Raw genomic sequence first — 24,459 nt, 5'->3', positions numbered from 1 at the left:
AGAATTCTTTATTAAGATGGAGAGTAACACAGTTAATTCAGAGACTAGGGTCCTGAACTTGGGGAAAGGTAACTTCGATGGTTTGAGACGTGATTTGGCTAGAATAGACTGGCGAGTGATACTTAAAGGGTTGACAGTGGATAGGCAATGGCAAAAATTTAAATATCACGTGGATGAACTTCAACAATTGTACATCCCTGTCTGGAGTAAAAATAAAATGTGGAAGATGGCTCAACCGTGGCTAACAAGGGAAATTAAGAATAGTGTTAAATCCAAGGAAGAGGCATATAAATTGGCCAGAAAAAGCAGCAAACCTGAGGACTGGGAGAATTTTGTAATACAGCAGAGGAGGACAAAGGGTTTAATTAGGAGGGGGGAAAATAGAGTATGAGAGGAAGCTTGCTGGGAACATAAAAACTGACTGCAAAAGCTTCTATAGATATGTGAAGAGAAAAAGATTAGTTAAAACAAACGTAGGTCCCTTGCAGTCAGATTCAGGTGAATTTATAATGGAGAACAAAGAAATGGCGGACCAGTTAAACAAATACTTTGGTTCTGTTTTCACGAAGGAAGACACAAATAACCTTCCAGAAATACTAGGGGACCGAGGGTCTAGTGAGAAGGAGAAACTGAAGGATATTGTGGGAAATTGTTGGAATTGAAGGCCGATAAATCCCCGGGCCTGATAATCTGCATCCCAGAGTACTTAAGGAAGTGGCCAAAGAAATAGTGGATGCATTGGTGATCATTTTCCAACAATCTGTCGACTGTGGATCAGTTTCTATGGACTGGAGGGTAGCTAATGTAACATCACTGTTTAAAAAAGGAGGGAGAGAGAAAATGGGTAATTATAGACCAGTTAGCATGACATCAGGAGAAAATGTTGGAATCAATTATTAAAGATGAAATAGCAGTGCATTTGGAAAGCAGTGACAGGATTGGTCCAAGTCAGCATGGATTTATGAAAGGGAAATCATGCTTGATGAATCTTCTGGAATTTTTTGAGGATGTAACTAGTAGAGTGGACAAGGGAGAACCTGTGGATGTGATGTATTTGGACTTTCAAAAGGCTTTTGACAAGGTCCCACACAAGAGATTAGTGTGCAAAATCAAAGCACATGGTATTGGGGGTAATGTACTGACGTGGATAGAGAACTGGTTGGCAGACAGAAAGCAGAGAGTCAGGATAAACAGGTCCTTTTCAGAATGGCATGGAGTACCGCAGGGCTCAGTGCTGGGACCCCAGCTCTTTACAATATACATTAATGATTTAGATGAAGGAATTGAGTATAATATCTGCAAGTTTGCAGACGACACTGAGCTAAGTGGTAGTGTGAGCTCTGAGGAGGATGCTAAAAGGCTGCAGGGTGACTTGGACAGGTTAGGTGAGTGGGCAAATGCATGACAGATGCAGTATAATGTGGATAAATGTGAGGTTATCCACTTTGGGTGCAAAAACGCAAAGACAGAATATTATCTGAATGGTGGCAGATTAGGAAAAGGGGAGGTGCAATGAGACCTGGGTGTCATGGTTCATCAGTCATTGAAAGTTGGCATACAGGTACAGCAGGTGGTGAAGGTGGCAAATGGTATGTTGGCCTTCATAGCTAGGGGATTTGAGTATAGGAGCAGGGAGATCTTACTGCAGTTGTACAGAGCCTTGGTGTGGCCTCACCTGGAATATTGTGTTCAATTTTGGTCTCCTAATCTGAGGAAGGACATTCTTGCTATTGAGGGAGTGCAGCGAAGGTTTACCAGATTGAGTCCCGGGATGGCGGGACTGACATATGAGGAGAGACTGGATCAACTGGGCCTTTATACACTGGAGTTTAGAAGGATGAGAGGGGGGATCTCATAGAAACTTACAAGATTCTGACGGGACGGGATAGGTTAGATGCGGGAAGAATGTTCCCGATGTTGGGGAAGTCGAACCAGGGGACACAGTCTAAGGATAAGGGGTAGGCCATTTAGGACTGAGATGAGAAGAAACTTCTTCACTCAGAGAGTTGTTAACCTGTGGAATTCCCTACTGCAGAGAGTTGTTGATGCCAGTTCATTGGATATATTCAAGAGGGAGTTAGAAACCGCCATTGTGGCTAAAGGGATCAAGGGGTATGGAGAGAAAGCAGGAAAGGGGTACTGAGGGAACAATCAGCCATGATCTTATTGAATGGTGGTGCAGGCTCGAAGGGCTGAATGGCCTACTCCTGCACCTATTTTCTATGCCTTCATTATTGCTTGCTCTACCTGCATGTTAGCTTTGTGTTACTTGCACAAGGACACCCAAATCTCTCTGAAGATCAACATTTAAGATTCTCACCATTTAAAACATATTCTGTTTTTCTGTTCTTCCTACCAACATGAAGATGCTCACATTATACTCTATCTACCACCTTATTGCCCACTCAGTCTATCTATATCCCTTTGCAGAGGCTGTGTGTTCTCCTCACAGCTTACTGTCCCACCTAGCTTTGGATCGTCAGCAAACTTGGATACAATACACTCGGTCCCTTCATCTAGGTCATTAATATAGATTGTAAATAGCTGAGGCTTCAGCACTGATCCTTGCAGCACACTAGTTACCTCCTGCCTACCTGAAAAAGACCCATTTATCCCTATTCTCTTTTCTGTCTGTTAACCAATCCATGTGAATACATTACCTCCAATCCCGTGAGTCCTTATCTTGTGTAATAATCTCTTGTGGCACCTTATCAAATGCCTTTTGGAAATCCAAATATACTACATCCACTGGTTCCCCTTTATCCACCCTGCTAGTTACATCCTCAAAAAACTCTTAATAAATTTGTCAAACACAATTTCCCTTTCATAAAACCATGTTGACTCTGCCTAATCATGTTATGATTTTCTAAGTGCCCTAATACCACTTGGTTAACAATGGATTCCAGAATTTTCCTGATGACTGATGTCAGGCTAACTGGCCTGTAGTTCCCCATTTTCTCTCTCCCTCCTTTATTGAAAGTGATGTTACATATGCTACCTTCCAATCCACTGGGACTGTTCTAGGATCTAGGGAATTTTGAAAGATCAAAACCAATACATCCTCTGCAGCCACCTCTTTTTGAACCCGAGGAGCTAGGCCATCAGGTACAGGGGATTTGTCGGCTTTTAATCCCGTTAGTTTCTCTAGTACTTTTTCTCTACTTATATGAATTACATTAAGTTCCTCACTCTCATTAGACCCTTGGTTCTCCGCCATTTTAGGTATGCTTTTTGCATCTGCTACTGTGAAGACACACAAAATATTTGTTTAAAGTTTCTGCCATTTCCTTAATCCCCATAATAATTTCACGGGAATAACAACCCCAGCACCATTATCTTTTTAAAAATTTGTTCCGGGATGTGGGCGTCGTTGGCAAGACCAACATTTATTCCCCATTCCCAATTGCCTTTCAGAAGGTGGTGGTGAGCTGCCTTCTTGAACTGCTGCAGTCCTTGCGGTGAAGGTATTCCCATAGTGCTGTTGGGGAGGGAGTTCCAGGATTTTGACCCAGCGACAATATAATTCCAAGTCAGGATGGTGTGTAACTTGCAGATGATGGTGCCCCCATGCACCTGCTGCACTTGTCCTTCTAGGTGGTAGAGGTCGCGGGTTTAGGAGGTGCTGTCGAAACCTTGTCGAATTGCTGCAGTGCATCTTGTAGATGGTACACACTGCAGCCATGGTATGCCAGTGGTGGAGGGCGTGAATGTTTAAAGTGGTGGATGGGGTGCCAATCAAGCAGGCTGCTTTTTCCTGCATGGTGTTGAGCTTCTTTAATGTTGTTGGAGCTGTACTCATCCAGGCAAGTGGAGAGTATTCCATCACACTCCTGACTGGTGCCTTATAGATAGTGAAAAGGATTTGGGGAGTCAGGTGAGACTCTGACCCGCTCTTGGTGCCACAGTATTTATGTGGCTGGTCCAGTTAAGTTTCTGGTCAATGGTGACCCTCAGGATGTTTATGGTGGGGGATTTAGCAATGGTAATTCCGTTGAATATCAAGGGAAGATGGTTCGACTCTCACTTGTTAGAGATGGGCATTGCTTGACACTTGTGTTGCATGAATGTTACTTGCCACGTATCAGCACAAGCCTGAATGTCGTCCAGGCCTTGCTGCATGCGGGCATGGACTGCTTCATTTTCTGAGGAGTTGCGAATGGAATTAAACACTAGATGCTCTACTCAGTAGTTTACTTAGCTTATTTAAAAATAAATAATTTCAAATGGATCAAGAAGTTAAGCAGCGAGTGAGTGAGCCACAAAAGGCCCCAGTTCAAGTCAATGCGGAGTTTTAGGGTAGTGGAAAATGTGCTATAATTGGATTACAGGTTAAAAGCAGCTCTGGGTAAAGGAGGAAAATCAGCCAGGGCTCCTAATCGCGTTTGCTGTGTCGCTACCCCTACTGGACATCATTTAAAGACAGATTGGGCTCAGTTGTGATGCTTCCAGTCAGACAATGTATGAAAACTCACCATCATGCAGAATTAACATGGTAAGGTACTAGAATGTATTCAAACTAGTAGGACCAGTGAGGAATCAATGTCTTCAGGGGAGGGTGGGAATACCATAAACCCAGAGAAAAAGAGAGACACAGAAAAGTCTGAGAATGAAAACTTGTTTTTTTTTTAATATCAATGGTCAAGCATAATACTCTAATACAAAATTTTGGTGGGATCCAAAAAATATATAACTCAATCACAAAATGCATTTCAAGTCTACCATAAAATGGAAAGGACGAGACAGTATTTTGATAACCTGCTTCTCAACAGATCAATTATGAATTTTTGAAAAATATCAGTACCAGGCTTTATATACATGGATGATATTAGGATTGTGTGGTAATAATAGCACAAGTTACACAATTGTGAAATTTTAAAAATCACTGTACACTATGATCTCAGTAGTTTCCTCATGACATCATAAAATAGTTTAAATGTCTTCAATGTTCAAAATACCAAAACAATCAGGTTAACGCTTTAAAAATACATTAATAGACATTTTAAACGTGCTACTGGCATGGATTATTTAATAGGCAAGTGTGCAATACTTACATCAACTGTAAGTCAGTTGATCACATGTACCACTCACTCATGGTTTTCTTCACTCATTAAGTATTACAATTAACCACATTTGTCTTCAGATAATGAGAATGTGCAAGATCAAGCACCACAAATCTGTTCAAAACCTAAGTATTATTACCACATGCTGCAATTACAAATGTGGTTTCACTGGGCAGGGAGACAGGAGATTGTATTCTGAGGCATTGCATTTGTAAAGGATGCTAAGTAATTAGTGACTTGGAATTTCCCTGCAACCCACTGCAAACTATTTTCCAATGAAATTGCAGTAACAATGTCAAAGATTACAGTCTCAACATCTGATGTTATCCTGAAACTTTGGCATGCTCAAATATTTATTTACAGCTTCAAATTTCCACCCCATTGCACCAGGAAGTGGAGGAGGTATGTTTTTTTTTGGGTGGGGGGGAAAGAGAATGAGGGGTAATTATAAGACAAAAAATAAAGTTATGAGGATGGAGCAAATAGTCTGCACTACACAAAACAGTTAACAGGATCTTAACGATAGGTTACAACCTAGCCTAAGGCTTCGATGTTCCTTAGAAACTATCTGGAGTTTTATGCTCATTGCTTAAGAGTATGAGAAGTTCTCAAATCAGATTAGTTTTCTAAAACCACAGCCAATTGTCTTTATATTGTTCAAATATCTTGGTAGCTATAGAAGTTCATTTATATCTGCATGCATGATGAGAAATAGCTGCTGTCATCTATCTCCATGTCAAAATAGTTACAATGAACATTCCACTGATTGTTTAAATCACCTCTGTCCATTATTTTGACTTAATGTAGTACCAATTGTCGAGACTTGCTTCGGCCTTAAAATGCCAGCACTAAACACATGCTGCAAGTCCTGAGTGGCCAACAATTAGGTTTGCTGAAGGACTTTTTACTGCGCTTTAATACTGGTTCTCAGCCAACAGTACTCAACAACCAATGCACTACAGGGGCAACAGTATTTAACAGTTTATAAATAAAAAGAAAAACTGTAGATGCAACTCCATTATATAATTTATCCATATACAATTATTTTACCCTTTATACCTTGAAAATAACTGTTGATGCTACCATAGGTGGTGTATGAAAGTTGCCCAGGGTGATTCCTCCTCCACCCCCACCACTGTGGCTAAAGTATCTGACTGCTGTGGAGCTCTGTCCAAGGCAGAATGGCTCGGATCACAAACCTTTACTTTTGTAAGTTATGGCTATGGAACTGCATTCTACCAATCTATGGTGCAGTGTGCTCAAGTTCCTTGAAATCATAACCATGTTGATGTGTTTTTTTCTCCCTCCTTCTTCTGAAGACACTGAGGCATGCTGCGTTATGATTCCATGAGCATCGGCCACCCTTTGCTACCTCGCTCCAAGTGACCGATACTTCATGTGCGAGTGCAGACCATTTATGTTCCAGAAACAATTTAGCATATTATAAAAATGTCTTGTATGGTACTGAGAGATGCAGTTAGCTACAATTAACATCAATACCCTGGATAGGACAGGAATAGGGAGAGGAAAAAAGGAATAAAGAAAGCCAAGGTTGATGCTCGTGCAGCTGTATGGACATCAAGCACAATCTAGGCTCACACATGAGGAATGGGCATTTGATTGTTGAGTTGGTGGAAATTTATCTCAACAAGAGTTAGTCTTCAGGACAGGAACAAAGAAAATCAGAGGAAGGAAAGCTAGAAAAAGGTCCACTCAAAGATTTGTAGGTTTTATTTTTGAAGCAATAATTGAGGAGGAAGAGAGGGGTAAAGGGGGGTGGAGCAAGAAATTGGGGTGGGGGGGGGTGGGGGTGAGAGAGAGAAGGAGGACCCAATAGCAAGTCTTACCACCAGGCTCCCAAAACAGCTAAGGTTGGTGCTGAACAATGCACAGGTAGCACATTTAAAAACAAAACCACATGAAGTTTGCAAAGTGGCCTTCTTTATGAAATATGAGAAATATTTTGTACAGATGACATCACATACAGTATATAAACACATCACACTTGCATAAAATATATTTTAATGTTTGACAAACCCCGTGTACCAAAATAGTACCACATGGAACATTTGCATGAATGTTTTACAGGTACAGAATACTCTTAAAAATGCACAATTTCAAAAAAAACTGCAGAGCTAATTATGTACTGAAGGATTTTATGCAGAGTTCTGCAAACACCATCAACCAATATACTGGTAAAGGGCAAATCTCATGGAACTTGCTGGTTATTCAACAACTTAACAAGTAAAAGAAAAATGTTATTGTAAGGCTACACTTTATTGTAGAAAATCAAACACTTTACATTAACAGATTATAAAACGTATACTCTAACAAACTGCAAACTGTGTAGTTACCTTTTATTTCTTTACTTTCGTCCTCCCTCACCCATGTGTTCTCATCCAGCTGAGAGAGCAGGACAGCAAAGCCTCATTTGCACTCCATACCTCATCAGAAGATGAAATTATGGTTAGCTGTGTGAACCATCTTTGGAGGAGAACTCTCTTTTCCATATTCACCACAGGGGGGGAACTTTCTATGGAAGAGTCCCACTAACATTATTCTGTTACAACATAAAATATGAGGACAAGAGGGCACCAACACACACCAGTAACTGTACATATGTGTCTCTATAATATATAGGATTATGCAGCAACTGTTTAATGGCTCTTTTAAAACTCATGAGAGGCTCTTGGGGGTTTCAGGATAGCACCAGTGGTAGGACTTACTGACATGCTGCATGTAGCTTCCCACCCTCCCCTATGTAAAATACAATTTTGATCCCTTCCAAGCTTCTCCTCTTTCTGCCCCAACCCTCAATGTACCCTCTATAGTCAAAGAAAAAATACAACTTGCTTCCAAGCATGAGTCAATGGCATAATGCTAAAAGATGTGCAAAAGCAACCCAGATGTTTGTCAGCTTCCAATGTTCTTTCCTCGCCCTCAAAATGGGGAAAACTCTCAGCTTTTGCTCAATACCATCCCCAGATCAAAGGCTGAAAACTTGCAGCACAAGGAAATTGTGGGCATGAACCCACATTCTGCAGCACTGTGCAGAGTACCAAATGCACCTTTCTTTCCACAAATAACCGAAAATCTGTACCCTTTCAGAACTGTATGCATATGCAAATGGTATGGATACCCTGGGGCGCGGGGGGGGGGGGGGGGGGGGGGGAATCTAAGCCTAACTTTGTTATCCTGTATAATGAGCACACAAACAAAACAAAGTCTGCAAAGATCTATGGGAAACATCTACAGAACCAATTTAAAATGTTTAATTTAAGATTAGAAACTTAAAATACTTGAAAGATACACACTGAAGCTACAAAACTACTAGTTATTAGATGCAGTACAACTTTATATACAAGCAAAATCTGAAACCAACAGCTTAAACCAAAAAGGGACAAAAAAAGTAATGTCATTTTATGTATTTTTGTTTTAAAAAATTGCAATCTGAAAATTAACTTGATCTTTGTAAACAAATGAATCTGGCATACTGCCTCTTCTGCAATAGTCATATATGATCAATCTAAAAAGTAAAAACAAAACACACTTTCTTTGTGCATTTTGACATTAGCATATATTCAGAATCACCCTGAGAGGTAAAGGCAGATTTACATCGAGCATAAAAGAGGTTTTAAAAATATATTTGTTCCCAGCAACTAACTTTAGTGTTTATGTGGCACATACACCAGCTCTTAACTGTTTCTAATCCCCGATAGAATAGTTTCATATAAACACAAAACAAATGTTTTAGGAAATATATTTCAGTGACTGAGGCAAGCAGAGTTGGGAATCAATAGTGACGGCATCCACTGAATACTCCTGTGCCCATTCTCTGGGCAACGCAAATCGTCACAATCTCAGCACGTCTGGCAGTAGCCTGCAGCACAAAAGCACATCAACTGTTCCAGAGCGGAAAATATCCATCAACTGAAGCTGGTGTGCCACAATGGCTATTAAACAAACAGTCATTAAAATGAGGGGAGTAGGATGCTCCTGTTTACCTCAGCTGCCGGCAATTTCTAATGGAGGGTGTGGATTATTTCTACGGCTGCTACTTGCTTGCCACAGAACTTCCTCCACAATAAAAGACAGGATACCCATTTTCTTGAAAGATAATGTTTTTCTTTGTTGATTTGGTAGGGAAAGGAGACAAGATATATTTTTTTTTAAGTTGTCACTCAAGCCTTAAATAATTTCTAGAAATTGCAATGGAGCAGGGGGAGGGCGAGAGAAAAAAAGGGTGTCCTAGAATTTCTTTCCAGGATCCTTCCTTAAAAAAAAATTGTTTATCAAGGTTCAAGAACATTAGTGCTGGGGAAAGGAACAATATTAATTTTGAATACCCAATGTCAACACCAAACACTCGGAGGTTGGGTACAGAGTAAAGCCTAAATAAAAGTGCCTCATGGTCAGAAGAATATCCCTACTCACCCAGAATGACACCAGACATCTATGGTGAGTGACCTTCACAATTTAGTGCTAAATTAGAGGGGTGTTTTCTGCTGCAAGTCCATGCGGAATAGGAACGGATCAACACTACCCTAAAGTAATTCATGAAGAATCCTTAGTGCCAAATGGTAGACTTTCATTCCAATAGTCTGGACTGATGTGAACTCAAACCAGAGAGTAAACAATCCTGTAACATCCTACTTTCCATTGTGGCATTAACTCTCATGACATCCAATACATACAATAAATGGTATCTGCCAGTATCAAACAGTTAAATAAATCATATCACTTTGGTTCAAATCACACTGTAATTTAATCACTGCTCAATGCAGGTTCATAATTTCACTTTCTTGATATATACTGTATTTTGATTTTGCATGTAACAAAAGAATGTTAAAAAGGAGTGTGTTTCAAGGAAGTAATGAATACAATCCAGGATTCAGGAGGGCGAGAGCAGTTTAGACCTCAGTTTAACATCTCACCCAAAAGACAGCACCGCCAACAGTGCAATATTTCTCAGTACTACATTGGCGTGTCAGACATGTGCCACATAAATAATATATATATATATGGCCACAGTACATAAAATTACCAATCAATAAAGATTATTTCTTGATACAACGTGCAGTGATTAAGTCACAATTCTTAATCCTTCAGTGTGAACATCATCACGTAATGACGAGATGTGCACTGGCCTTGTGCAACTGCATCGAGAACATTCACCCAGAAATACAACCCAATAAACTTCAGAGTGTACATTATTAAAGAAATACTATGGAGTCCCAGTTCAACGCAGTGGTCTCATTTCAGTATATGGTCGACAGCTATAAACTGCTCGAGTTTCATCCTTGCAGTTTATGAAGTCATACGACTCCCACAATGACCTATAATCACTCCTGGGTATCTATTTTGTTCTATGCAACCTACTCCTAGATAACATGCTGCAGATTTTAAAGTGTTGTTTATAGTTCAGATAACTGCTCCATGATCTGAACAAAGCTACTGGTTCATCTTCACACAGTTTCCTCAATTCAGCATGTTTCCTTCCTCCTTTGCAATTGCTGACATTAGTGTGACATATGTGAACATCTCTCCAATTAGTTAATCATCTAACAACTGCAGAATAGCACCTTTCACAATCTCAGGACATCCCAAAGTGCCTTACAGCCAATGAAGTCGTTTTGAAGTGTAGTCATTGTTTTAATGTAGGGAAATGCGGCAGCTGATTTGTGCCCAGCAAGATTCCACAAACAGCAATGAGATACATGACTGGATAATCTGTTTTAGTAATGTTAGTTGAGGTATAAATATTGGCCATGACACTGGAAGAACTCCCCTGCTCTTTTTTGAATAGTGCTTTCGGATATTTTACATCCACCCGAGAGGACAGATTGAGCCTCAGTTTAATGTCTCACCCAAAAGACGGCACTGCTAACAGTGCAATATTTCTCAGTACTACATTGGAGTGTCAGACTGGATTATGTACTCAAATAGAAGCCATGATTTTATAAACCATTCCAAATTTCAGAGTGGAAGGAGTTTTGTTATATTTATGTAACATTTACAAATAACTGCTTAAATTTGAAGGGAAAATCCCCAAATTTGAGAGATTTGCTCACCATTACCCCTAGATTAGGCGGCATTACACTGTCAAGCCAGTATCTTCTAAAATGACACAACATCTTCCCCCCCCCAGCCCTCCCAAAAAATGTGAACCACAAGCTATCCAACAGAATTTCCAAATTCACTGAACTGAAAAGATTAACTTTAAATTCAATCTACTAAAATGGTGTGGTGGGGTGGGGGAAAGAAAAACATTTTCACTTTTAGAATCAAAAGCAGCCTCTATAAAGCAGATTAAAATTAAATCACACAATAGCTTTGTATCTCATGGTTTTGTGTGGTTTTAAAATATACTATTTTACAGATTGGGGGTATAACTGTATGCTCTGGATTGGGTTGAATGTCTTGGCAATGCAGGAAGAGCCAAGATAAGCTCCAGTGTTCCAGAAGGAACCGAGGTGCTCTCTGTCTTGCTAGAATACATTGCACATTTCCCCTCCACCCCCTTATTTACAAATAGTTCTGGCTTTTCTCAATCTCAGTTGGACACACACATATGCTGAACACAACCCAGGGTATCGGGGGGGGTGGGGAAGGGGGATAATCTTTAGTTTGCAGGCTCTGTGGTATTTCACTTCATTTGTGATCTATCCAACACAATGGTTTGAGCTCAATTACTCTTATTTTATTCTTCTACTCTTGTGTCCCAATTTGACGTAGTTGAGTTATTCTCTTGGAAATCCGGTTTGAAAGATATCTTTCCTTGTAGTGTTTTAACATAAGCCTCAATGGAAAAACTTTGCTACATATACTGTGTGTCTTTTTTAAAATGTTCTGTGCTTAAAAAAAAACGTTCTGAGCATCACATCTATTCAACTGTTCGGATCTTATATATTTGCACACTTATTTTCATAATCCCAGATCACTGCACCAAGAGGAATCATTGGGCAGGGGAGAACATGACAAAAATAAACATCCCCATCAGTGTTTACAATTCCTTCCGTGAAGTTCTTTGTAATGTAATAAAATAAGTAATTTTCAAATGCACAACTTTGGCACAATGACATTCCACAATCGCACCAAAAGGTTATTTAGGATCTGTTTCATGCACTCTGGAAATCAAAGTCCGCGCCAGAGAGAAAATGCCACCTTGGATGAATTCATCGTACACGGTTGAATATTGTGAAACTGGAAGATACTCAACTCCTGGATCACTTCAAAATAAAACATCAATTTGTGAAAGGAGGTGGTGAAATCAGCTGACAAACAGCAAACCTGCGACAAAAAAGAACACACACACAGTCAGTGCACAGGAATCAAAGATTCTGCTATTACTTTATACATTTATTTTTATGAATTCTTTGCTATTAAAAATTTTGCAATGAGCAACAATGCAGTGTGGGCCTCTACATGTAATTTTCTACAAAATGAGTTACTAGCTCAGCCGCACTGCTGTGGGGAAGCAACCAAGTGAAAGCGAGGCACTTCCGCACAGGAAGGAAAATTAGAAAGATAGAAAATAATCCATTAGCGGCCACCTTCTGCATGATGTAATATAATGGTATAGTCAAAAGCCTGGGAGCAGGTGCCCTATCTATCCTTTCAAGCAATGACTACACATGGCATATTTGCTGCAAGGAAACCATCACACAAATTCTACTAGATCTGAGCCACACACAATAGTTCCCAGCTGGAAAATGTGTGCACACAGCACCAATATCCGACGCAATCAGGCTACTGGTTCCATAAAAAGGCATCCAAATCACTAATAACCTTCTACAGATAAGTACACTGGAAAGATAAATTCTCAAGAATCAACAATCAATTCTCAAACTTCCAGTTATTGATGCAATCTTAATAATGACTGTAAAAATTTAATATAAAGCCCAAAGTTGATCAATTTCCTCCATAGCATTGCCCCTCTCCCATCTCTGTAGCCTCTTCCAACTCCACGACCCTCTGAGAACTCTGTTCCTGCAATTCTGGCCTTTTGTGCATTCCAGATTTCCATAGCTCCTCCATTGTTGGCCATGCCTTCAGCTGTCTAGGCCCCAAAGATCTGGAATTCCCTCCCTTAACCTCTCCCGTCTCTCTATCCTCATTTAACACCCTCTTTAAAACCTACCTCTTTGACCAAGCTTTGAGTCACCCATCCTACTATCTCATGAGGCTTGCTGTCAAATTTTGTCCAATAAATGCTCCTGTGAAGCTCCTTGGGACATGTTATTAAGTTAAAGGTACTATATAAATGCAAGTTGTTGTTGTAAAGGATAAGAGGTCATAAATAATAACAAAGTCAGACGTATGGGTTTCCTAGAGGGAACTGAACTACTCCATTAGATTACAGCCGATAACCTCCTCCCAGATAGCCATTATTCCATATAAATTATTTATTTTATTAAAATCCTTCAGCATTCAAAAGGGTAGAAAAGAAATTTATTGTACAAAAAAAAAGATTGGGAAATTATAATACTAGATTTATTGGATAAAACAGACTGATTTCCTGTATTTAAAAAGGATGATCTTACTTCTCCTCATAGAATCATAGAAATTTACAGCACAGAAGGAGGCCATTCGGCCGACAAAAGAGCTATCCAGCCTAATCCCACTTTCCAGCTCTTGGTCCGGAGCCCTGTAGGTTACAGCACTTCCAAGTGCATATCCAAGTACCTTTTAAATGCTATGAGGGCCTCTACCACCCTTTCAGGCAGTGAGTTCCAGATGCACACCACCCTCTGGGTGAAAATAATTCTTCTCAAATCCCTACTAAACCTCCTACCACTTACTTTAAATCTATGCCCCGTGGTTATTGATCCCTCTGCTAAGGGCAATAGGTCCTTCCTATCCACTCTACCGAGGCCCCTCATAATTTTATGCACTTAATTACCTCTCTCCTCAGCCTCCTCTGTTCCAAAGAAAACAACCCCAGCCTATCCAATCTTTCCTCAGTTAAAATTCTCCAGTCAGGAAACATCCTTGTAAATCTCCTCTGTACAGGAAATATAGTGCAATCACATATTTCCTGTAACGTGGCGACCAGAACTGCACACAGTACTCCAGCTGTGGCCCAATAGTGTTTTATACAATTAAACGGTCTCTCTCGCTCATTTTGGCCGCCCACATATCCGCTTTCATTTGTTTCTCCCCTCATGCCTTTGTCTTTGTGACAATAGCATCACATTCGGCGCATGCTATCTCTGACAAACAACCTCTGCTAGAATACTAAAGTTTTCAACTCAGCATCTCCACTAACTGGAGCTGGCCGAGACCCTTAACCAAGACTTAAACTAACACTTCATTGGTGCATCAAATTCCACTTGCTACAAAAACATGATTACTCCCTAAAGTGCGTGGTTTTCACCAACCAGTAACAATGACAACTTGCATTTATATAGCTCCTCGAGGAAAAACAGACGCTGAACCAAAGGAGAGATTAAGAAGGGGGAGAAAAAGCTGGGTAAACAAAGTAGGCTTTAAAAGGAGGCCTTGAAGAAAGGGAGATGGAGACACAAAGATTTAGGGAGGGAATTTCAGACAGTAGGACCTAGGTAGTTGAAGGCACAGAGTTTAATAGATGTGATAGCTATAGAGCTGAAGGAAATTATGAAAATGGGGGGGGGGGGGCAAGACCATGGAGGAATTTAAAACACAAGGCAAATCATTGTTTTAAGTTTGAAGCATTGGGGACTGGGAGCCAATGTAAGTCAGCAAGGACAGTGATGATGGACAAGTGGGACTTGGTGTGTGATAAGAATATGGGCAGAATATTGGATGAACTGAAGCTTACACTAGGTGGAGGATGGGAGGCCAGCCAGGAGAGCATTGGAGTACTAAATATTGGGTGAGGATTTCAGTGGCAAATGGACAGAGGTGTATTGGTGTTATGTAGGTGAAAGTAGGTGGTCTTTAAGGTAGAGAGGATAAGGGATCAGAAGCTCAGCTCAGGATTGAACAGGATGCTGAGGTGGTTAACAGTCTAAGATAGTGGCCAAAGAGGGAAATGGAGTCAGTGGCAAGGGTGCAGAAAGTGTACAAGGGCCAAAGAAAGTGGCTTCGGTCTGCTCAATGTCTTACCTGGAGGAATTTACAGCTCATCGAAGAGTAGATGTCAGATAAGTAGTCTGACAGCAGAGAGATGGTGGAGAAATTGAGAGAAGTAGAGCTGAATGTCATCAGCATACATGTAGATGTATATGAGGAAGAGCAGGGAGCCAAAGATGGATCTTTGGGAAACTCCAGAGATGACAGTGAAAGATTGGGAAGGGAAGCAACTGCTAGAGATATTCTGGCTACAATTTGATAGGCAGGAGTAGAATCAAATAAGGCAGTCCCCATGGAGCTGGGCAACAGAGATGGGACATTGGAGGAGGATGATGTGGTTGACTGTGTCAAAGGCTGCAGAAGGATTAATACACCATGGTCAGTCATAGAAATGTTGTTTAGAACTTCATAGTTAAAGAGTTGCTCTGGTCCATTGAGAGGCACAGAAACCTAATTGGAGGGATTTGGTTGCAGGAGAGGTGGGCACTGTTTTAGGAGTTGACAAGATGTTCCAGAACCTTGGAAAGAGAACTTGGGACATTAGTTAGTAAGGACAGAAGGCACATGGGGCTGGATTTTCGGCTCATTTGTGCCCCGTTTAGCGTCTCGGCGGGACGCAAAAATTATTCTTTTTGGGTGTGAAACGAGGCGCGAAGATTTTGCGTCCGGGCAGAATTTTCGGCAATGGTTTCGCAGCGGCGCTAAAACTTCGTGCCCCACCGCTGTTTTGACTGTTTGGATGATGTAAATCATCGTGCATCGCTGCCCTAGTGCCCCGGGCGGAAGTTTCGAGCATTTCTCCCGATTTAGCGTCCGCCCGGAAACCCGCCAAGAAAAATCAGTCGGACCCAGGGCGCACTAGGCGCTAATGGCACCATCTTGAAAACGGAGGAGAAAGTCACAGTTGTGAGTGATTAAAAGCATTGGGAGAAGTACACTGCATTACTGCATACTTTTGATTGTGAAGTTTGTGAGTTTCTAGTTTGTTTTAAAGGACATTTAAAAAGATGGGGGCCATGCTATGTCAGCCATTAACCCTGGCTGCTATATTCATATAGCGTCGAGCTGGAAGAAGGCTTATTGATGATCATTTTCAACGCAAATCGAAGAGGTCGCAGACGAGTGGGGCGGATGCCTTACCCCCCCACAAGTTTACAGGGAACATCGCTCATACCTGCAGCTCTCTGAGGCACAGTGCGTTAGAAGGCTGCGCTTCCGAAAAGAGGTGGTCACACAGATATGCTAGCTCATACAGGCAGACCTACAGCTTACCAGCGGCATCAGGACTGCACTGCCCGTCGAAGTGAAGGTGACTGTGGCACTTGCCTTCTATGCCTCCAGCTCCTTTCAGGCATCAACAAGGGACATATGCTCCATCTCACAACATGTAACACATTGCTGCATTCACCAGGTGACTACTGCACTGTACGCACACAGGATGGACTTCATAAACTTCCCAATGACCACGGAGACTCAGAATGAGAGGGCTGTAGGTTTTGGACGATTTGCTGGCTTCCCCAAGGCTCAGGGTGCCGTTGACTGTACACATGTTGCCCTGCGAGCACCTTTAGAGAATCCAGAGATTTACCGAAACCGAGATTCCACTCCATGAACGTACAGATCATCTGCGACCATACTCAGCGCATCATGGCAGTCAATGTCCAATATCCAAGAGCATCCATGATGCTTTCATCTTACATGAGAGCAGTGTCTCACGCCTGTTCCAGTGTCAATCACAAGGCCAGAGCTGGATGCTCGGGGACAAAGGTTACGGCCTCGCCATCTGGCTCATGACCCTCCCTCCAGAACGCTCAGACACAAGCCGATCATTGTTATAATGAGAGCCATGCAGCCACACGTAACATCGTTGAACAGACAATTGGAGTGCTCAAGCAGCTCTTCCGCTGCCTAGACCAATCTAGAGGCTGTCTACAATACTCCCCTCAGCAGGTCTTTGAGTTCATTGCTGTGTGCTACATGCTACACAATTTAGCCATCATGAGGGGACAAGAATTGCCAATGGGGATTGCAGGACCACCTGAGGAGAGATGGGAGGTGGGGGAGGGAGATGGTGGTAAGGAGGAGGATGATGAGCCTGGTGAGGAACCCATGCCGCCGCCACCACAACCACAGGGGAGGTATCGTGGAAATTTCGTCGCTGCAAAAGCCTTGCGTTGGCAGCTCATAATTGAACACTTTGTTTGACTGTTGCCTGGCCACTCTATCCCACCATGTTGACTATTCCCCCTCTTATTCTGCAAATGAGACACTACACAGGAATGGTTAAAGTGAATAAAATAATTTATTAAACATTGTAAACTGTCAACATTGTAAACTTAATTGTAAAACTTTAATAAAATAACATGAATTAGCTGCATTCAGCAGTGTGATCATGCAACAACAATATAATCCAGATCACAATAATGCAACATAAAACACAGGATGCATCCAACATCAGCAACATAATGCAGCAACCCCTGCCCCACTATTTTTTACCACCGGCTTTTGACTCCCTTCCCTTTATCCCCCTCCCTTGCTTGCTGCACCTAACCCAAGAGGTACCAAGATGGCGTGCAGCAAGGTTGCCAGAGCGCTGCTGTGTGTGGGGGGGGGGGGGGGGGAGAGACAATGGAGTTACCGCCTGGGGATGCACTGGACCAGCTCGTGGCGTGGAAGGCCCGGCTTCTGACTGGCGAGCCTCTTCATCGGCGTCGCCAGTCACTGGTGGTTTGGGTTTGAGTGTGACAGTGGAGAACAGAGTATGGCGGGAAGGTTTATGGACTGCATCACCTGCCCAAGCTGAAGCAGAGCTTGTGCCTGTAATGTGCCACATTCCGCAAGGGTTCGCGGCAGACTCTCCAGGACTCGAGTGTCACTGCTAGAGGCCACCAGCCTCGTGTGGGCATTTGATGGCCTCACAGCTCGCATCGACAATCTGCGGCCCTACCTCCGTAATGGTCGCTGAGAGACTCTCAATGCTCGCGGGAATCCTACCCAAGACATCAAGGAGCCGACGACTGACCTGGATGCTCTCCCTGGACATTCCCATCATGTTCAATTCCACGTCTGCCTGTCTGTCAGCAGACCAACTTTGCCAACTCACCCTCCAGAAAGATGGCATACAGGATTCGACCCCAGAACTGCGTTGCTGCCTGACACTAATCCCAAGAGCCTCGGAGTTGTCAAGCCCCGAGAAAGTCACGTCGTTGTCCTCAGAGGAGGTGAGTGCCGTTGGTAAAAACAGGGGTGGATTGATGCTGCGCCGGATTCGGCTGATCGGTATCCTCCTCCTCCTCCAGACAATGGCTTGATGTGGAGTGTTGTCTTGAGGGATGCTGCGGCTGTGGCTGGTCATCTGGAAGTAGAAAGCAACAGACGAGTGGTTAGCAACAGGGGAGGGGGCAGGGTGACATGAGGAAGTTCGCATAGTACAGACTCATTTGAAGGACCGCTACTACTCCATTATATGTAGTCCAGAGACACTGCATGACATTGCCCCAACCCAGCCCCCCAGTGGCAGTTGCCTGACCCGAGACGCTGATGAGGCCTGCCACTTCAATGTCGGTGAGTGGTGGGGTCTGAGGCAGACTGCCACCTGTCCGCACCTGCTCGCGCCGATTATGTGACTTCTTCGCCTGCAAAGATGAAAAGAGAATGGTTACAAGAGGGTCCATCTGCTCTTGTGGCACAGATAGCCACCAAAGCATTTATAACATATTGTCTGAATGTAATACAGTCCTCTGTTTAATGGCCTTGGAGGTTGCACTTGTTCATCAGGAGGACATCGAAATGCAGAGACATCTTATGAGATCTCAGAAAGCAATCATAATAATGTGTAAAGATCATTCATAGCAAATAGGGTGCCAAACTAGGCCTATCTATGTGTCGTGCATTTTAGGAGGCAACCCACAGAATGCTGAGAGACACCAGCAGCATGAGAACACCCACAGAGTGTTGACAGGCACCAAAAGCATGAGAACAAATAGCGTGTCAGATTTATAATTGAAGTAATGAAGGAGTGCATGAATTAAAATTGTACTCACTCCAACGACCCTTGAAAGATCATTGAACTTCTTCCGGCACTGTGTGCCACTCCTGACCACAATGTCTGAGGCAGAGACCCCCACAGCAATTTCCCTCCAAATATGCTTGAAAATGGATGGTGGTGGTCTTGATCCACCCAGACGATGTAACTCCTGCCATCTTCTCTCCACAGCCCCCACAAGAGCTTAGTTAGCCTCCTGGCTGAATCGCCTGGCACGTTGTCTTGATTCCTCGTCCTCCATAGTGATAATTCAAATTTAAAATGGCTGATACAGCCCTGGGTGTACTGCACATGTGCACGGCCATGCCCTGCATTAGCATTTGCGATTGGACAGCAGACCAGAAGCCGGGGGGCAAAAGAATTTGCGCATGTGCAGAATGGCCGATTTCTTTAGCGCTGGAACATTCGGCTCTGGCGCACAAATTGTGTGATGCAATGCCAGAGTTAGCGCTTATGTTCCTCGTGAACTTTCATTTGGTGAAAGTTGCACGCTCTGGCGCTAAATTTTTGAATCCGCCGCGAATTGCACCTGGAAATGGGCGAAAACGCAAAAAGCCAAAAATCCAGACTATGGTGTTTTATTTTTAAAAATGAGGGGGATGATAATGGTAGCTTTAAAAGGTACAAGGATAGTACTTGAGGGGAAGAAACCATTTACAATATTGGATAAAATAAGGGCCAGAAAGGGAAGCTGAATAATAGGGATTCAGTGAGAATGGGGTTGAGGGAACAGAAGGTAGGAGGAGCAGATGGACTTGGGGGCAGGGGAGCATGGGGAGAAGGGTACAACAGAAATAAGGGGAGAGGGCTAGTGTCAGGATGGAACTGGGGGTAAGTTGGTCTGAGTGGGTAAGGTGGTCTGAGTGGGTAAGGGGAAGTGGGATAACAGTAGGAGCAGCTAAACAGATGAACTCTACCTTAAGAAAAAGCAGCTCATGAGTTCCATGCACATCGTTAGTGGTGAGGGTAGGGGAACAGGAGAAAGATTTAAGAAGGTGGTCGGTAGCACAGGAAAGGAGTCTGGGGTAAGCTTTGCCTTGCTGGATGATCTTAGAATAGTGAGCTGTTTTGGTAGTGGACTGCAAGGCCCAATGCAGCTTGATGCAGCCAAGCCAGATGTGGCAATGGATGGTTAATCCAGTTGTGTGTCAAACATGCTGAAGTTTGCACCCCTTGGACTTGAGGCAGCGATGTTGGGGACTGTACCAGGACAATGATTGGGATGGTAGATGGTAAAGGTTTTATTGGGGAAGAGGGCAACAAGGTGGAGGTGAGGGAGTGCTTCAGCAAATTAACAACTGTAGAGGTATTATGGCGAATAGAGGGCCAAAACAGGTAGTTTGTAGTCCAAGAGTACGGCTGTAAGCAACTTGGGGGAAGATAATATTTTAAAGAGACAGATGCAGAAAGAAATTAGGTTGAGGAAGGCAAGGGGATGTGGCTGGTGAGTGATACAAATTATTTCCTGCTTCAGTCAGCTAAAGAAGCAGTGTTAATAAAACAGAATAAAATTAATTTTTAAAGCATTAAAGATTTTTTTTAATGCAATTCCAATTTGTTGGGATTGGTGGCAGCAATTTTTCCTTACATGGCAATTCAAAGAACCACCCAAATATGATGGAGGCCATTGTCTGAGCTGACAAATTGTGCCCAATCCAAAACCGTTTTACACTGAATTGGTATAGGTGTTAGGTTCAGTGACAAAGAGATAGAATCGATTATGTCCGAGCCACAATTTGCAGGTGGACCTTGATCAGAAGCAATCCTATGTGTCTACTCTAGTATTATTAATGACAGCAACTGTGGTACAAAAATGAGAGAGCACTTAAAAAAAAAAATTCCATCAAAATTTAAAACTAAAAAGTAGGACTTTGGTTAAACTGACTTATTTCAATATTAGTTAGTGACACAAATTTGGGCCGGTCATTGTTTGCGTCCAACAACAATAACTTTTATTTAAATAGCGCCTTTAACGTCATAAGATGTTCCAAGGTGCTTCACAGAAACGTTATAAAATAAAATTTGACACCAAGCCACATAAGGAGATATTGGGGTAGATAGGAGATAGTAGAATGTGAAGTCAGTTTTCTAATTTTGGTTTATACACAGAATAGAATGGATCGACTGGTCTTCTCCTGCCCAACAATTTTGTATGTTCATAAAGGGCTCCTGCAGTTGGCTTGTCAGTTGCACTAAGCCACACAGTCGGGTCCAATTCAAATCTGTTCAGTGTAGGCTAATCTCAGACAATCAGCGGTGAGGGATACTGCAATTGACCTCAGCAACTTTATTGGTGGGAGGGGACAAAAGAGGAAATCAAATCAGGATCATCATCGCTATCCAATGGCTCGTTTGCTTTGGTTTGGCTTCGACGGCTCAAGAATGAATAGCCTACAAATGTCATTATCAATCTTCAAATGAAGAATGTCTACCTGGACATGGTGTTGAAAGGCAGTTGTCATCTATGGAACTGTCCCTCATCACCTTCAAGAGAGGAGAGAGAACCGAGGAGGGGAGAACAGCACACCGCTACATTTGGTTATCCTGAGAGGCCTCCACAACTGAAAAAGTGGGGTTATGCATTTAGGTATTTGAAAAAAGAAAATAATTCAGATGCATGTACTCACTAGCTTTAACAAAACTCCTTTCTTTAACTGAAAATGGGTTTTGTAATGTTAGTGCATGAAACATCAGAGCAGAACTTGAATGCTTTTCTGTAAAGAGTTTTTCTTTAAATTGGTACATGTACAGCCATATTGACAATATGAAAATGGCATCACAAGCAAAGAATATCAAGTTAAAAGGAAGCACATTGTTCCAAATATAGGTAACTGCCTTGTTCAAATGGCTTACAAATCAGAGCTACTCATCAAAACCTTGGTTATAGGGCTGCTCTCCCCTGAACTGCAATTAAGCCATTTCTACAGCAAGAGTGGTGAACCTGTGGAATTCTCTACCACAGAAAGTTGTTGAGGCCAATTCACTAAATATATTCAAAAAGGAGTTAAATGTAGTCCTTACTACTAGGGGGATCAAGGGGTATGGTGAGAAAGCAGGAATGGGGTACTGAAGTTGCATGTTCAGCCATGAACTCATTGAATGGTGGTGCTGGCTCGAAGGGCCGAATGGCCTACTCCTGCACCTATTTTCTATGTTTCTACGTTTACATAAGAACATAAGAATTAGGAACAGGAGTAGGCCATCTAGCCTGCTCCGCCATTCAACAAGATCATGGCTGATCTGGCCGTGGACTCAGCTCCACTTACCCGCCCGCTCCCCGTAACCCTTAATTCCTTTATTGGTTAAAAATCTATCTATCTGTGATTTGAATACATTCAATGAGCTAGTCTCAACTGCTTCCTTGGGCAGAGAATTCCACAGATTCACAACCCTCTGGGAGAAGAAATTCCTTCTCAACTCAGTTTTAAATTGGCTGGTATTTTGAGGCTGTGCCCCCTAGTTCTAGGCTCCCCGACCAGTGGAAGCAACCTCTCTGCCTCTATCCCTTTCATTATTTTAAATGTTTCTGTAAGATCACCCCTCATCCTTCTGAACTCCAACGAGTAAAGACCCAGTCTACTCAATCTATCATCATAAGGTAATCCCCTCATCTCCGGAATCAGCCTAGTGAATCGTCTCTGTACCCCCTCCAAAGCTAGTATATCCTTCCTTAAGTAAGGTGACCAAAACTGCACGCAGTACTCCAGGTGCGGCCTCACCAATACCCTGTACAGTTGCAGCAGGACCTCCCTGCTTTTGTACTCCATCCCTCTCGCAATGAAGGCCAACATTCCATTCGCCTTCCTGATTACCTGCTGCACCTGCAAACTAACTTTTTGGGATTCATGCACAAGGACCCCCAGGTCCCTCTGCACCGCAGCATGTTGTAATTTCTCCCCATTCAAATAATATTCCCTTTTACTGTTTTTTTTTCCCCAAGGTGGATGACATCACATTTTCCGACATTGTATTCCATCTGCTAAACCTTAGCCCATTCGCTTAACCTATCTAAATCTCTTTGCAGCCTCTCAGTGTCCTCTACAAAACCCGCTTTCCCACTAATCTTAGTGTCATCTGCAAATTTTGTTACACTACACTCTGTCCCCTCTTCCAGGTCATCTATGTATATTGTAAACAGTTGTGGTCCCAGCACCGATCCCGTGGCACATCACTAACCACCGATTTCCAACCCGAAAAGGACCCATTTATCCCGACTCTCTGCTTTCTGTTAGCTAGCCAATTCTCTATCCATGCTAATACATTTCCTCTGACTCCGCATACCTTTATCTTCTGCAGTAACCTTTTGTGTGGCACCTTATCGAATGCCTTTTGGAAATCTAAATACACCACATCCATCGGTACACCTCTATCCACCATGTTCGTTATATCTTCAAAGAATTCCAATAAATTAGTTAAACATGATTTCCCCTTCATGAATCCATGTTGCGTCTGCTTGATTGCACTATTCCTATCTAGATGTCCCGCTATTTCTTCCTTAATGATAGCTTCAAGCATTTTCCCCACTACAGATGTTAAACTAACCAGCCTATAGTTACCTGCCTTTTATCTGCACCCTTTTTTAAACAGAGACGTTACATTAGCTGCTTTCCAATCCGCTGGTACCTCCCCAGAGTCGAGAATTTTGGTAGATTATAACGAATGCATCTGCTATAACTTCCGCCATCTCTTTTAATACCCTGGGATGCATTTCATCAGGACCAGGGGACTTGTCTACCTTGAGTCCCATTAGCCTGTCTAGCACTACCCCCCTAGTGATAGTGATGGTCTCAAGGTCCTCCCTTCCCACATTCCCGTGACCAGCAATTTTTGCCATGATTTTTGTGTCTTCCATTGTGAAGACCGAAGCAAAATAATTGTTTAAGGTCGCGGCCATTTCCACATTTCCCATTATTAAATCCCCCTTCTCATCTTCTAAGGGACCAACATTTACTTTAGTCACTCTTTTCCGTTTTATATATCGGTAAAAGCTTTTACTATCTGTTTTTATGTTTTGCGCAAGTTTACCTTCGTAATCTATCTTTCCTTTCTTTATTGCTTTCTTAGTCATTCTTTGCTGTCGTTTAAAATTTTCCCAATCTGCTAGTTACCCACTAACCTTGGCCACCTTATACGCATTGGGTTTTAATTTGATACTCTCCTTTATTTCCTAGGTTATCCACGGCTGGTTATCCCTTCTCTTACTGCCCTTCTTTTTCACTGGAATATATTTTTGTTGAGCACTATGAAGGAGCTCCTTAAAAGTCCTCCACTGTTCCTCAATTGTGCCACCGTTTAGTC

The 24,459-nt window shown here is 42.4% G+C and overlaps 1 protein-coding gene across 2 annotated transcripts in view; it reads right to left on the bottom strand.

Moving 5' to 3' along the window:
* Window positions 1-9,801: 9,801 nt before the first annotated feature.
* LOC139265628 (forkhead box protein O1-like) overlaps window positions 9,802-24,459 on the bottom strand; it is a 59,659-nt gene continuing 45,001 nt past the window's right edge. The window contains exon 3 of one of the 2 annotated variants that reach the window (XM_070882784.1): window positions 9,802-12,350. The gene's annotated coding sequence lies outside the window, so the exon portion shown is untranslated. Of the gene's footprint in view, window positions 12,351-18,386; window positions 18,472-24,459 lie in introns of those variants that run through there. The other variant, XM_070882785.1, reaches the window with a different exon arrangement.

This window comes from Pristiophorus japonicus, chromosome 6 (assembly GCF_044704955.1).
Source record: "Pristiophorus japonicus isolate sPriJap1 chromosome 6, sPriJap1.hap1, whole genome shotgun sequence".
Classification (NCBI taxonomy): Eukaryota; Metazoa; Chordata; class Chondrichthyes; family Pristiophoridae; genus Pristiophorus; species Pristiophorus japonicus.
The sequence above is the reverse complement of the archived record's forward strand: the minus strand, read 5'-3'. Positions and strand labels throughout refer to the sequence as shown.